Here is a 16,811-nt window from a genome sequence, read left to right as displayed (position 1 = left end):
GACCTCCTGCACAACGCAGGCCACAGAATCTCACCCACCCACTCCTGTAACAAACCCTTAACCTATGTCTGAGCTACTGAAGTCCTCAAATTGTGGTTTAAAGACTTCAAGGTGCAGAGAATCCTCCAGCAAGTGACCCGTGCCCCACGCTGCAGAGGGAGACGAAAAACCCCCAGGGCCTCTGCCAATCTGCCCTGGAGGAAAATTCCTTCCCGACCCCCAATATGGCGATCGGCTAAACCCTGAGCATGTGGGCAAGACTCACCAGCCAGACACCCAGGAAAGAATTCTCTGTAGTAACTCAGATCCCACCCCATCTAACATCCCATCACAGGTCATTGGGCATATCTACCGCTAATAGTTGAAGATCAATTAATTGCCAAAATTAGACTATCCCATCATATCCCTTCCATAAACTTATCAAGCTTAGTCTTGAAGCCAGATATGTCTTTTGCCCCCACTTCTTCTCTTGGTATAAGGAAGAAAGAGGAGCCATGAAATAAAAGGACCAGATCTTCAGCTGGTGCAAATTTGCACCAGTAGATGCCAGTGGAGCTATATCAATTGATAGGAACTGAGGATCTGGCAGATGAATATAGAGGTGTTTATAGAAGTGCATAACATTTAAACAGCCATTGAGTGGTGCATATACAGGATTGCTGATAGAAACATGTGGCAAAAGTATGGTTCGTTTTAAATGTCCAGAACTTGAAAAGAGCTGACTGGCTTTTGCTGAAAAGTCTCACAGGAGACTGTGCCTGGAAAATTCCAGGCTTAAAGAAATTTGATGGTGAAAGTTAGAAACAATTGAAAAGGCGACAGCAGCCTGTAAATGGAAGCTGCATTTCAATGTTACTCATTCACAGAGAGAGCGGTAATGGTTTGCACAAACATTCCAGACTCTTTCCTTCATTTTAGCAGCAGCTGTATAATATGAAAGATTAATTCTTTGCTGCCACGTGTTGGCACCCACTGACATTAATTGTATGTGCGTTAGTGATGGGAGTCTGCATTAGCAGTTAGCTCTGAGAAACGCCAATTCTCCGTGTCATAAGGATAAGTATAATAAGAAACTAATCAGTGCTGGAACAGTTCTAAAAATATATATAATATAACCCGTGTAATTAAAAGCATTACAAATCCCACCCAAGATCTAGAATGCTAAGTGATCCCTCGGCAAAGGACATTACTCAGCTCAGTTTCTCATCAGGAAAGAGCTCGGAAATGATGGTAGGAAATTCCTCCGACAAAACGGCCAATTTTTAAAACATTAGGTACTAGATTGTGGCAGAGGCAGGCATGCTGCTGGACTGGCTTTGACCAGGAATTGTGGCAGCACTAGGGGAAAAGTACACTGCAGAAGTTATTGCTACTCCCTTTGACAGAATATGCTGTGAAATCTTCTTGCACTTGACTTGTGCACACAGATTCAAGAAAGCCCATGGTCCCACTGACTTCAATGGGATTTAAGTACTTTCCTAACTAGGGATGTTTTCCTGAATCAGGGCCTGAGTGGACAGAGTGTGCGTTGGTGCACAGACTGCATAGGGACATATGGAGACGAAGGAGCCTTGTGCCCTCTCCTCTTTGCACCCCTAATGTAGGGTGAGCCTTCAACTTCTGAAAGTTCTGATACACCAGTACAAGAGAGGTGTGAATATACAGAACAGATATTCAATTTCCTGCCTCCCACATATGGATACAGGAGCCCAACTTCAGGCACCCAGGTTTGAAAAATTTGGCTACTGTTTGCGTTGTAATCTTGCTTCTGCTGATCAGAAGACAGTGCCTTGTCTCATTTAACCCCTTGTCTAGCTATCTTAGATACTTTATAAGGCCCCAGTCACCATGATATCTGAGCGTGCCACAATCATTTAATGTATTTATCCCCACAACACCCCCAAGATATAGGGAAATGCTGTAAGCCTCTCTGGACCTCAAATTTTCATCTGTAAAATGGGGATAAGTGACTTGCCTAAGGTCATATGGGAAATCTGTTGGAGAGCAGGGAATTTAGTTGCCTCCCAAGCCCTAGGCTAGTGAGCTAATCACTAGACCATCCTTCTTGCTGTTTTTCCTTGCTTTAAGGTGAAAACACTACTGCATTTTTAATTTATTCCTTCATTGCAGTCTTAAAGATGTATTGAGTACCTTTAATTTATCACTTTTTATAAAAAAGGGTAAGTAAGATGGAGGCGCATATGGGCTTCCAAGCATGTTATGCAAACATGGCAACAACAACAAAAGCAGCAAGATATGGCAGTTTTAAAGAGCACTTAACTTGGCATTATGCAGTTGATCATGTGCTTTCAGAGAGCCAAGAGGACCATGCTATTCCTCTTTGCTTTCCAGTGGTGTCACTGAAAGCAGGATTCAGCCTCAGATTTCATGATAGTCCCAGCTCTTTCATTTATAGTCAAATGTGAACTACGATGTTGCAATAAACAGTCTGAGTCCCTGCGGGCTGGATCCACTCCCTCCTGCCATAAAAAAAACTTCAGAGAGTTTCCAACACATGGCTGCGGTTGGGGGAATGAGGTTTGGACTCAGGGCGATGCTTCACCCCTATGGAAAGACTCATCCCTCCAGAAGGGAACTGCTAGCCAGAAAGAAGCTTAAGCAAGAGCCTAAGATCACCACACTGGATATAGTCCTTTTAAACCCCATCCGTTGCTGACTGAGCATCGGTTAAATCCAGTACACGTCTGTGCTGGGTTTGCATTCTTTATTACTTAGCAGAAACATTCTTGTTTTTTAATGGGGAGAATTAAAATTTTTTTTGCTCCTGAGAAGAGATCTTCTGTGCCAATGTGCAGCCTGAAATAAATTTTTACAGCCCCATTATACACCCCTGGAAATAGGTGGTTGTAATGGAAATGGGGGCCAGTCCCGTCCCTCCCTCCCCTTATTATTGCAGCAGTAATAGCAGCACTGTAGCTAATTGTGCTAGATTAAAGCCACCTGGGAAACTTGAATTAAAACTGAAGGAGGCTGTGAAGCCAAGGTGTGTCCTAATAGCAACAAGTGGTTTTGAATGTTCGCTTATTGGCTTCATTGCAAATGTAGTGGATTTATGAAAAATAGATATGAAATGCTGTCAGGCCACTTTGTGAGTGAATAAAAAGGCCATGGTCTGTATTTGGCATAGGGAGGATAATTTATCAAATTAATATAAACTGGGTGTAGTAGGAGTGCATTAGTTAAGGGTGCAGAACGGTTTCCATTCTAAGCCCCTGTTTTCATTTGCTCCTACCCATTTGAAACATCTGCCTTTTGGACCAAGATTTTCTGGACTTGGCTGCTGTTTGAAGGTGATCTTCTTTTTTTGTTAGAACAAGATTAATTCAACCATATTTGCTCACAAATGGTGAAATTCACTCTTGGATGGAGGGCCATTAAAGGGGCTATGTACCCATTCAGGCCCTTGGCTCAAGTGAGACTTAGATAGTTCCTTGGCCTTGTGCTAGCTCTCTGCACAAAGATGAATTAATTCCACTGACAGAGCAAATATATCCTTTGCCACAAAAGAAAAAATTCATTCCACTTCTTTATGAGCAGCTCTGCCATAGAGTAGCTGGGAAAAGAGAGCTTTAGGCTCCCATTGAGAAGAAAGGTTCCTGGGGGGCTAGGAATGTGTTTTTATCCATGTTCTGTAGATTTACACTTCAATGTAAATGTGTATTATTTTAAAATAATTTTATTGAAGAGGAACATTTGGGGAACATTTTGATGATTCTCTCTCTCTCTCACACACAAGTCAGAGATCATTTCACCAAGTACTCAGCTCAAGTTGAAAAGGTAAAAGAATGAATGTTTTGCAGATGCTTGTTAGAGGAGGCGGATGAAAACAGCATACACAAATTTATTAGCCTATATTTAAATTTCTTTGCAAGGAATGTACTGTAGCCTGTCATTACACCGAGAAAGAAAATAACAGTTGGGAGGGGGAATGATCATAAAACATCTCAGGGATGCTTGAGGACACACTGTTGACATTTGAAATGATATATTTTGAAAAGGCGAATGCGAACGTATTTCTTTGGCCAGGACACTCCTTCAATGGAAGGGGCCTGGTTTATACAACAGGGACACTGAGTCTTTCGGACCAAAGAGGCAGCTAAATTCTGCCCCAGTGTGCACAAACACATCTCCCACTGACAATAACAGGAGCCATATGCAGAAAGAAGTTGGGGCAAACAGATGAAAAAATTCAGTCGAAGAATGTAGTTGAAGATCAGTGCAGGTCCTCTCAGAAGGCCGATCTGCTGTGTGTCGTACCTTAATTTATCATTTATTTATTCATTAACTTCCTGAGTCTAGTAACATCCACTTAAAAATGGGACCCTAGTCATGGTTGGGGCCTCTAGGTATAATAATAATAATAATTAATAATGATAAATTAATAAAGAATGTCACTAATGACTGGACAGACCTAGAATTACTGATTTTTACCCTCCATCTATAACCCTCCTCTCTGATTATTTACTTTAGAAAGTGCTTTGGAATATTAATGATTAAAAATAAATTAAAAAATTCCATTAATAGCTTTCTGAGCTCTCACAGGGCTAGATCATGCAGACTGACCTTGCCCAGAGCAAGGAGCTGTGTGGAGTTTTCACCACTCTCGATGGAGCACTGAGGTATTCTGGCTAGTGGGAGAAGAATGTCTCTTGGAGTTCCCTGGGATAAGGGGTCCAGGCACATAGCTACCCCCTACACAAAGTGGAAAATTCTTCCTGTAGCGCTGGCATGTGATGGTGGTGAGCCAACGCTCTGCCTCCTTCCCACATTTTGGGGGGCACTGTAGGGATAGGACAGTCCTTGACTGGAATTGTACTTGACCCTGACCAAGGGAATTCCGGCTCAAGAAGATGGAATACTGAAAATTAAATGGGAATAAATGCAAAATATCATATTAGTGTTCCTGGAACAAGTGACTGAAGGAAAAGGGTAGAAATGTACAGCAGGTACTGAGGTACTGATAAGCTCTCTGTAAGTGAATAAAAAGAGAGGAGAACTTGAAGGCAAGTGTAAGAACTCTAATGCTGTAAACTAGGATGCTGTAGGCAACAATGTGCAAAGCAAGAACATTTCAAAGTAACCCATCCACCAAAGAATCTATTCCTCCCTGCACATGCAAATGGAAATATTTTATGCTCAACAGACTAGCAATGTCTGGCTTTAATGTCAATGTTTTGTTTCGTAATGTAAGAATAGAACTTCAGAAACAGAAAATGGTTCTTTGAAATCTGTGACATACAGAGCATGTGACATTGGGACAAACAGTTCCAGTTCACATTGATTTCCATAACAAGTTAAGTCAGAGCTTTTACTCTCATTGTCAAACTTTGCTCTCAGCAGTTCTAAGTTTGGGCACATCTTGACCTTTGATGTCTTACACAGAATTGCTTTACTCTGGCATTTTGTTATGTTTTTCAGAGCTTGACGTGAAACAGACTCACGGTGTGATGAATTACCTGAAAGCAACAGATCTCACAGACAAATTGGGTATTTCCTCTGGTTCTAGTGCCCACACGAACTCTGTGCCTAACAGTTGCCATTCATAATGTCAATAGATACCTATGGGACAAATCCTGTCCCTCTGTTCTGTGCCAGGGGAGAGGCCTGAATGCAGTGGAAATGGTGCAGTTCCAGTGTTCCCACTTTGTATCAGCTGGAAAGCCTTTCAGTGCTACATGAGCATGTGTATGTTAAGCATGAAAGTTAACTCTTAAGTATCTGCCAGATGAAGCAGCCAGAAAAGAGACGTGTGTAGGTTTATGGATGCATGCATGCATGCTATGTGTTTGGTCAAGAGATGGGGGTTCAGTTCCTGGCTCTACTACTGAATTCTTGTGGGTCCTTAAGCAAGTCACTTACATCTCCTTCTACCTCAGTTCGCCCTCTGTAAGATGGGAATAGTAATACTTTCTTCCTCCAACTCTTTGTCTATATTGTCTATTTACATTGTAAGATCCCTGGAACAGGAACTTTTTCTCACTGTGTGTTTGGACTATGCCTAGCACAATAAAGATCTCATTCTGGCTGTGTCCTCTAGGCGCTAACATAATGTAAACAATAATAAGTGTATCCAATGTCACTGAGATCACTGGAGGACTAAAGAATTGGAGTGGGAGCTTTTTCTGCCCTGGTCTGAACTAGCTGGGGAGTTCAGTTTTTCAGAGAGAGAGCTTCTCCCCAATTTGTTTCAGTATTTGAGTGAAGTGGGCATTACCAAAAACAAACCAACCAAAGTGTTTTAACCAGTCAGATTACCCCCCCCCCCCCCGCAATTTCCCCTCTTAACTGCAGAGCTTTCAGTTTCCTGTGACTCGTAATCCCCCTTTTGGTGACCCTCCAAGGAGTTCTCCAGAAAACAACAAGGAAGTCCTGTTATTTCTAATGGTTGGAGGGAAAAAATGGTGGATGAGAAACAACATTTTTCAGGATCCCTTCATACATCCTGAAGAAGTACAAAATAATACAAACCCACATGTGTTTTCTTTTCAGGTCACTGTGAATTAAAACAAAATGAAACAAAAAAGTAACAAGTCCGTTTTTCCTCTTTTTTGGAGTGCAATCCTCCTTCCATTGAAGTCATGAGTAAAACTTCCATTGAGTTTGATGGGAGCAGGATCAGACTTCTGTAGAGGCAGAAGTCAGGATTACACTTTAAAACTGGCATCCCTGAGAGAAGAACTAGGTATAAACCTTTTCAGAAACAGTAGTTTACATTGCAAGAGTTCTTGGAGTCAGGGCTCGAGTCTGACCAGAGATGTGCATTGTACATTGTTGTGGGGCTGTTTCCCATTCAGAAACAAAGGCATTAATGGGTTCCTCAAGATAGATCTCTCTAGGTCAGTATTCTTTATTCAGCTTTGGAAGCTGCTATTGTTTATAATATATAACATTTTATTGAACCCAAATGTCACCTCAGCTGTATTCCTACCTTGGAGCTTAAATCATTCTGATTATGTAATTGTACTTTTATGCTTAATGCCCCTATTCTGAGTTAGTTAAGTTAGCTTTCCCTCCATGTGCAAGTGACCTTCACTTGCAATATTTTTATCTTTCTGTTGCAAAGTATGCAGGAGTCCAAAAGGCAGCACAGTCAGCCAATGTCTAAAGCACCCATTAGGCATATTTTATAGAAAAAGAAAAAAAATGTTAGAAAGATGGGACTTATAAATTAATATAGACCCCGGGCCAAAATGAATACATTCATTTGGTTGGCATATACACATTTAAAAGGCTAGTTACCATAGTAACTCCTACATTGCATGGTCCATATGTTGTTTCTGGGAGAGAGATCTTTTTTCATGAAAAATTGCACCCATGAACACAGATGACATTTGTAAGTCTCTTAAAAAAGCAGCGTTTTTCCTTTTCTTCCTAAATGTCATCAGCTGTGCAAGTGATTCCTTTGAAGTTAGATTTCCCCCTTTGTCAAATTATCAAACAAAGGAGGCGAGTTAAGTCAAAATCCTTCTTTTTTTTATGCATTCAGTAATTCTGATGAAACTCTGATTTTGACTTTATGCTCCAGGATCCATTCATACACCACACCTGCATCGCACACCTGACACCTGTGTAAACATTTTGTAATATTTACACTTCACCCTTTCCCATCATATTTGAGAGCATTCAAGTCAAGTGATGGCAGTGCATACAGGGACAAATCCTGGTCCAACTGAAGCCTGGTTTTAGTGGGACTAGGATTCTGCCTGTAATACAATTCCTGTTAAAGATACCTGCATTTTTTGCCAAGCCAAGATTGGAGGTTAAGCGTTAATGGGAGAAAAGGACCCGGGCCACAAAATCTGGATCCAAATCCAAACCTCCCCCAACCTCAGGAGTGTTTGGATCTAGGGTTTAGCATGGAACCGTCTCTAGATGACAATGTTCTGAAATCAATCCATATGACTAAGCTCAAGTTTCCTGTTACTGGAAAAACATGTCACATACCTGCAGGGGACAGAATACCTTCATCTGTATGGATGCCAATTCTGATAGGACATTACTAGAACTGGTTTGTTGAAACATACTGGGTTTGATGAAATTTTGGTCACTTTTTTCTGGGGTGGAGGGGTCTCCGGTCATGTATAATGGAAGGGGAAGGAAGGGAGCAGGTGAGAGAGAAAAAGAAAGCAACTCTCTCACTTTATAGGCTGGTGCTTAGGGCACTAGCCTGAGACATGTAAGCCACAGGTTCAAGTCCCTGCTCTACTTAATTCAGAGTGATGAATTGGAATGAAAACCTCTGTTCTGAATAGAGAACAAGAGAAAAATTTCAAAACCTCAGAAGTTTCTATGAGATAGAATTGTCCTCCTCTGAACAGCTATATGTATTATCATTATACAGAAATTAATGAAAAGCAATCCATATATTTATACAGTATGGGCCAGAGTCTCCGATGTGTCTGAGCTGCTTTCAGCCCAGCAGTGAGGGAGGGACACAGGTGGCTTTCTGAGCATTTCCACCCCCATTGGTGGTTGATTCAGCAACTTTAGAGCAGCCTCCAGGCAACCTTAATTCTGCTGTTTCCTGAATTTTTTGTGTTTGGCTTTGAACCTTAGCCCAACTCTTTTAACATCATCATTATCTTTGGAGGGGACAGAGAGACAGGACATTGAAAAACAAAGGAATTATATCAAATGCAACTGTAACGAGTTGACCCCCTGCCTGAACTACCATAGTTTAACTACCTTAAACTACCAGAGTTTAAAACCAGGGCTTTCAAATACACAGCACAGACCTCTATTGCTTGAGTTAAATGGTTAAAGGAGTAACTCCATTAGCTGACAATACTCCTGGGCTGTCATCGTTCATTATGCTCAAGCATGCAACACAAGCTTTGTTAGCAGATAATTACAGATATTTGCTGTACAGCAGTAGAATGCTGGGAAGACATATACACATACATATTATAGATCAGTTTCATTCCAGTTGACTTCAGTGGAGTTATACCTCGGATTAATTTGATTCTGCGTGTCTAATATTCACCAAAAATGCAGAATAAATTTCATTTCTAGCCTTATTTTTCCAGTGTTTCTCCTTTGACTGCACTCCCGTTGCAACTGCTCATGCATTTGACAGAGGCTGCGGATGCTAGCTTCTCAGAAAACTTTCTTTCCTCCTTCTACAGCTATACTTCTGTCTCAGATTGGAAAGGTTTGACACCCTACCAATAAAAAGAAAAGTTTATAGTTTTAATCCTGCAAACTTCCTAAATGCAGTTTCCATTATTAACACAATCATGAGAACTAGTTTGCTTATATTGCTTCACCTGGGGCACATAAACTTAAAGGGAAGAAAATACCCTCTTGCAATAAAAGAGTTTTATGTAATTGCTACCTCTTGCTGTAAGGGACAGCTAGTGTTTGAAAGTTTGAAGCTCATTTACGTCATTGAAGTAAAATGTAAGCCTGGGCTTGAAATTACTGTAATTTATATTTTTGAAGCTCAGAACAAAAATATGACTATCCAAAGGGCAAATACCTTCCAAATCACACATTAATACTTGTGATTTAATATGAACAAAATTAAAGGCTACAGTTCTCTGCTGTGATTCCATTTATGCAACTGAGAAGCTGCTGCTATTATTTTGTTATGCAATTTGTAAGTTTGTTATTTTGAAATTTCTTTATGTGGTTGCTTTCCTCCAGTCCTTATTAGATGGCTGTGACTGTGCCTTCAATAGTTACCTGTGCCCCTTACTGATGAGAAGTGCTAACAGACTTGCATTACTATCAGGTAGGTAGATGAAAATCTCAATCTTTTTCATTGTTATAAGTTGGCACAAGGATGAGAATAGCCTGAAACTACCCAGGTTCTTATCTGGAATATATTCATGGCATTATATACATGGACATTTTTCGGAGCTCCATGTACACACTTCCAGCTTTGGGACCCAGAGCCAAACATTTCCTGGTTTTGTATTTATGACACTGAAAACTGACTGATCAGTCTTTATGACATGGGCTAATGCTGGAAATATTTACCTTCTCCCTTGAACTAGAAAGAGCCTTCTGTGATCCATATTTATATTTGGTATTTCAAAACCAAACCCCTTCCCTTTCACTCCCCCAAATCCCCCCACAAACAAACAAAACAAAACAAAACTCAACTCTAAATGTTCGTAAACCTAAAACTACCCCTGATTTGCTCACCTCTATCTGGCACATGCCCTTTTAAAATCATGCCCTTTAAAGTGATTGTGTAGCCAACACAACTTTATCTGCAAACAGAACATGATTTTGTCAAATGTTTTCATTTATTTATTGAAACTTATTCAATGCATTTTCTTTGTTTATTTCATTTACTTACTATTCAAAAACTCTATGGTGATCTGTGCTACTGAGTTCTGTTTAGTCTCATAAGTCACATGGCATTTTTTCTGTAGCCTGACTGGGAGGGTGTAACCATTATGATCAGATTTCTAGTGCAAAAGTCCATAGAAATTAATTTAAAAATGGCTTTCCATGGGTATTTGTGTGGGGGAGCTTAAAGTTCTGTTTCTTGGATCATTCCACCACATGAAAGCAAACACAAAGGCAGGGCAAAAACAGAGGAAGCAATTAAGATGTGGCTGAATATTCATGGTGCATTTTTGTGCTTTATTTGCCCTATCTCCGGCTGTAACCATGTACCTTCAAAAAGAGTCTATCATATAAACTGAGATGGCATAACAAATATCAATGCTGACTCTGCTACAGTGACGCGGATGTAAATCAGCAGTGTCTCCATTTAAGTGAATGAAATGGTGGTGATGTAAAAACAGTGTAAGAGCTGGCCTGGGAGATGGTTGACCAGAACCTAAGATGCCTTCCCAGTCCAAATGCAGTAGTCTGTAGAGCTCTGTGCCTTAGTGAAGTGCAGTGCCTTTCCGAACTCTTTATCAGAGAGGTGGAGCATGCCTACTGCATGATCACTTATGGTGATATGATGTGCTTGCCTCTTGTCCAACCTGCTCTGTTGGGTAAAGACCTCAGCTGTCCCTTTGGAGTGGCTTGCACTCAGAAGATGAAGATGGTAGTATAAGCTGTCTTTTTACCTGATTTTCAAAAAGGGTGAACTTCCAGGAGCCCCCATTGATGTAAATGCAAGTTACTGTGTGCTCAGCATTTTTGAAAATCTGGGCATTTAGGCAGGAATCAAAATATGGACTAAAATCATAATTTTAGGCACTCACTTTTGAAAATCTTAGCCTGTGATTCTTTAACATGCAGCAGATCTAATTGTAGGTCAATTATCCAATTAAACCAGGAAAATGTTTTCAGAGGCATAATTTTCAAAGCTTTAAGCTAATGCAAAACAAGGACGCTGGTGCATGACCTAGACATGTTATTTATTGATGCTAAAATCCAGCCCACAATCAGCCCAGATTGTGTCAGATGAGCAGAGATCCATGATCGAGATGCGGTATCAGTTTGTGATGGTGATGTCCCAGTAGAAGATCCTGGAGGTACCATCGCTCCTGAATCTCCTGGGTATGCAAGAGAAATCTGTATGCTTTAAGGAAGGATGGAGGAGGTGGATGGCTTAGTGAAGACTGTCTGGACTGGGGTTCAAGAGACCTCAGTTTAATTCCCAGGTTAGCCTCAGACTTCCTATGTGAACTGGGGCAAGTCACTTAATCTATCCTGTACTGCAGTTCCCCACCTTTCAAATTGAGATATTTTCCCGTAATGAGAACAAAAGCCATTTCTGACAGAAAAACATTAAGATGTTATTGGGGACGAGGGCCACGTAAGCAGATAGAGGGAAGAAGGTGAAAATAGCTGGTGATGCTCTCCTACCTTTCCTACCCTATAGCTGTGTTTCTCAACCTTCTTTGTTTGACGACCTCTTCTTCAAAGTAAAAAAAAAAAAAACTCTCTTACATTAAGAATAAAAATGTATCAGTGCTAATGTGAGGTCTATAGTGTGTGTGTGTGTGTGTGTAGAGGTTGATAGAGAATACTTGCCCATAAAGGGTAAGGAAGTGTGGGGAGTGGGTGAATGAGGTTTTCTTTGCCTCAGATTGTACTAAGATTTTCAACCCCTCATGACATGCATCCCCAGTTGTCTTTTGTGACCCTGCTGAGGGTCATGACCCACAGGCTGAGAAACACTGCCCTATAGATAGGTACGATATACACATGCACAATCACTCCATGAGCATGCTTGCAAACCGAAGTGATGATAATGGGCCTCCTTTTGAGCCTGCTAGCCATGAGCACGTCCCTTTCAAAGTGTGGTGATCCTCCTTATTATTGAAACTAATTGAGCCAGTTCAGATCTATTTATTCTTATCTTAGCAGATTTCCACCATTTATCTTTTTTAGTCCCTCATCACACCGCACAGGTGTGCAAATTACATAATCCCCCTTCTTCCATGAAAGAGAAAATGATCTCCCAGTAGACAAGTATGCTGATCATTTTGTTTTATTCAGAAAGCATACATCAGGTCAGGCCCTGCTTCCCTCGAGTCCTAATTTTACTGCTCACAGAATGATAAAATACCTTCGTAGGGGCTATTTGCTTAGGTCTATTCAAGGTTTTCGTAATATTTCTTAAAGGTAACCTGTTTCGTGCACACATACAGTTAGTCTCTCTTCTGCCAGTCAGTGTGAAACCAGAATTAGACTTTTGATTTAAACAGGGCTTATGACACCAACTGCCAATGTGTTTTTTCACATTTCATGTTCGTTCTGTTTTCTAGTGTCCATGTTAGTCTCATTGTGATGCTTATGTTCCATTAGATCAGGGGTTCTCAAACTGGGGGTTGGGACCCTTCAGGGGGTTGTGAGGTTATTACATGGGGGGGTCGCGAGTTGTCAGTCTCCACCCCAAACACTGCTTTGCCTCCAGTGTTTATAATGGTGTTAAATATATAAAAAAGTGTTTTTAATTTATAAGGGGGGGTCGCACTCAGAGGCTTCCTATGTGGAAGGGGTCACCAGTACAAAAGTTTGAGAACTACTGCATTCGGTCTTGTTCTTGATACAATATATCATGCTCTGACCTGTAAAAAAACCAAGCTGGCTGGAGGACAACAATTCCATTTCATGACAGTTTTTGAGGTTTCAAATTTTGTTTTCATTCCACATTACAATGAAAACAAATCCTTTTGAACCTTTGTGCAAAATGGAGCTGTTCTCTGTAGTTGTCTGTCTGTCTCTGTTCCCGCATCTCTCTCTCTCACAGCAGAAGTGACCAGTGAGCCCTGGACTTCAGAAACCCTCCCAATGAAAACTTTGTGGACAAATACATCTCCATGAAACATTTTGGCTTCAACAAAACAGCATATTTGGACAAAATTACATTTCCCCGAAAATGTTCCGACCAGCTCTAGAAATAACTTAGAAACAGGAAAGATACAGAATGTGCAATGGGTAAAAGAACAAAAATCATAATAAGAATACATTATTGCTATTGGTTTGGTTGCTCTGAAATTAAAATAATTCCGGGGCGATCCCCAATACCTTTTTATGGCATGTAGCTTGAAATGCCCTGTGCTTCACAAGTCAGCCCACCAGGCATTCATTTACCTGATAAAGGCTTTTTTACAGCACACCCTTGATGTCAGGATTTAGGTTCCGCATAGTCATATGCAGTGGCAAATTAGCGACTGGGCCAACAGGGCCCGTGCCCGGCCTGCCTGCCTGCCCGGCACTCAGGCCCAGGCAGGCGGAGTGGGGCAAGCCCCCATGCCCCAACCACACTCCCTGGCAAGAGCACTGGTGTGTGTGTGTGTGTGTGTGGCGGGGGACTGCAGGCAGAAGGGGTGGGGAGAGGCCCCCATTTTCTTTGCCCTAGGGCCCCACAAAAGCATAATCTGCCTCTGGTCATGTGATAACCTTGCTCACAGTGCTAAGTCCAGAAGACTGACAGAGCTGTACTAAAGGTCTCCCTCACGTACAATGCCTGGAGAAGAGCGCTGTGTGGCTTGAAAGCTTGTCTCTCTCACCAACAAAAGTTGGACCAACAAAAAATATTACCTTACCCACTTGTCTCTCTCATATCCTGGGACCGATATGGCTAAAACTATACTGCATACATACAATGCCTGTGACATTTCTGAAGCATGGAGGGCTTTTGGGTGATGCTCTTCTCTCAGGGTGTTTTCTGACTTTTGTTTTAAAACTGCTGACTTAGATTCCCCAAAAGGCAGGGAAAAGACACGGAGCCAGAATGTGCCCCTGAGCTCCATGTGTGAGGCGGTCTCTCTCCTCTCCCATCTACATCCACAGCCTCTTGAGCCCTGCAGAGGGTGCTCAGCAGGTCTGGGATCTGCGTGGGGGAAGGTAGTGGGACTTGGCTGAGCATGGGATGGAGGCAACTCTAAACTGGGTGAGGAAAAGGCTGCAGGACGCACACATTACCACCCCCCCCCCCCGGCCACTCTGATCCCTGGAAAGGCCTGGGGCCAACAATTGCATATCGATTCCTATAGCAAGAAATAACCCACCCAGAGCATTCACCAAAGAAATGCCCTGTCATGGCACACACCAGTCCTTGCCATTCTCCCTGCTCCCTAGGACCTGGGGATGTAGGGCTTTGCAGATTGGACCAAATTGTGTGGGAACGGTGGGGTGAGGCTCAAAGTCAAGAGTCACTCACTGACAGTGCCCTGCTAGCAGCTCTGAGCATGTCCCACCTTGAGCACCTGCCAGGATGGCAACTATGGTGCCAGTATCTAGGGGAGAGAGGTAGTCTCTCAGGGAGGCAGATCCTAAGCCATTCAGGGCTCTGTCAGGCAAACGAGCAAAAGAATACAGGACGTGGGGGGAGGTGGGGTGTTTGTGATTGTGGCCGCGCTTTTTCTTCAGGGAAGAGGGAGCCAGGCAGCAGTTGCTGACAAAGCTTAAAGAAGACGGAGCAGCTGACGAATGCTGCGAGCTCTGTTTTTTTGTGAGCTAAATGTAGCCTCCTGCCTCCCCTTTCTCTGTCCTTATTAGAAAACCAGCCTGTCTGGAGCCCAGGAAGATGAAAGGTTAGAATCCAGCACAGGATCAATCCTGACCCCTGGTTGGTCATTAGCCACAGGCACAAACTCCACTAACAGAGAGGGGGATTAGAAATGTTGCTGCCTTACTGTGTCCTACGGCCATTCCCTTGCCTAATTCTTGCTCTTGGTTTTTAAGAGGAAATATGATCCTCTGCCAGTCTCTGTTGCCAGTGGTTTTCAAAGCCCGTGCTCTGGCCCTCTCCAGCTCCACCCTGTTGCTAGCATGAGCACTGCTTTGATCACTAAACTATGATTCAGCCCGCCAAGTATACAGACTCTCTGCTCCCGCTCCTGCTGCCGTGAACCGTGGGCCAGTTTCGCAAAGCAGACATGGTGCCTGTCCCTCCTGATAAAAGCAAATACAACTGGCCCAGTAAAAAGCCACATTTTGGCCCGTTCTGCTTTACCCAGCAAGCTCAGCCCTTCATCCTCCCACACTGAGTGCCATGTAGCTGTTGGCATGAGGCTAGTTTAGGCCAGTCCAAGGCGTGTTTGAAAGCTGGTCCCCAGTGTCTCCTGCAAGCCACATGCAGGGTGGGAAGCAACAATTATCTGCCCTAGCTGATGGGAAAATTTTCTCATGAAAGGTTTTTGTGGTAAAAAAAGTTTCCTTTTTTCAACAGCAAATGTTTTTTTGGGGGAAAAATGGTCAATCCTATCAATATTTCCTCTTTTTGCAATTTTTTCTGCACCATTTTTAAACCAATAGGTTTACCTTGGTTTGTATCAAAATTATTGTTGGTATTATTATCAGCATTTTGTTTTTGTTCTTTTCTTACAATTTAAACCAAACCAAACCAAACCAAAAAAAAAAAAAGGATTTTGGTAAATGTAAACATTTGGGATGAAAATCAGCTGATGTATCTCTTTCACCCATGCCAGTGCCCAGTTGTGCCCAGCCCCCACTGCCTCAGAGCACATTCCCTGTCCACACTGGCTCCCAGTCCCATTCTCCCTTCCTGTGCTCCGCGTTCAATCTCCGTGTCCCTTCCATCCCTCCGCCAGCTCCTTGTCTGTCTCTTTGCCCAGCCAGACCCAGTTCTGCCCCTGCACCCTAGCACCTCATGAAATCTGTCTCCTTTCCCCCTCCTCCTCCTCCCTCCCACTTCATTGGTTTTCAGTCCCAGGCTCCTTGCCCAGACAGTCAGTTTCTCTCCACCCCAGTTTCTCATCTGATTTCAGTCTCCCCCAGCCTGTTGGCCTACCCTTGCTCCCAGGCCCAGTCTCCTTACCCAGCCAGTTTCAGCCTCTCCTACCCCAGCTCCTAATGCCAGATTTCCTCTCCCCTCTACTTACTTCCAGTCCTTGTTCCTTGTCCCAGTCTACTCCCAATGCCCCCTCCCAGGTCCTGTTCTTTTCTTCTCTGTATTTCAATCAAACAGCTTCCTCCTACAGACAGCCTGGGGCCAACAATGGTTTCGCTGAGAACACATAAAGGACAGGCTCCCTGCCCTCAGATCAGATGCCCAGACCTGGACTTCGCCCAGTCCGCAGCCCAGAGCTGCGATTGCAGAGAAAGTCCTGCTGGAGCATGCTGAGTGTGGATGGAATCTGTGGGGAATTTAGCTGCTAAAAATCTAACAAGTCTCTACTGAGCATATGCGAACTGGAAGTTTTCAATGGCTTATTACTTGGCCAGATTTGGGCTCATTTCCACAGGTACAGCAAACATCACATGCTTAACACAACTCCCTGCCCAGGGTTAATTCCCCACTCCAAAGTGTGGAAGCGCTAGATCTTTTTTTTTTTTTTTTAAGGCAACCAGAATTTTGTAACCTGGACCATACAATGTAGTTTGCCCTCGTCTTGTTCTTGGAA

The 16,811-nt window shown here is 42.7% G+C and overlaps 1 long non-coding RNA gene across 2 annotated transcripts in view; it reads right to left on the bottom strand.

Annotated features, from left to right (window-relative positions):
* LOC141991960 (uncharacterized) overlaps positions 1–16,524 on the bottom strand; it is a 66,045-nt gene extending 49,521 nt beyond the window's left edge. For both annotated transcript variants that reach the window (XR_012640500.1, XR_012640501.1), the window contains exon 1: positions 16,290–16,524. This is a non-coding gene — a long non-coding RNA (uncharacterized LOC141991960). The remainder of the gene's footprint in view (positions 1–16,289) is intronic.
* Positions 16,525–16,811: the final 287 nt, after the last annotated feature.

This window comes from Natator depressus, chromosome 8 (assembly GCF_965152275.1).
Source record: "Natator depressus isolate rNatDep1 chromosome 8, rNatDep2.hap1, whole genome shotgun sequence".
Classification (NCBI taxonomy): domain Eukaryota; kingdom Metazoa; phylum Chordata; order Testudines; family Cheloniidae; genus Natator; species Natator depressus.
This window is presented reverse-complemented; position numbering and strand designations above follow the sequence as displayed.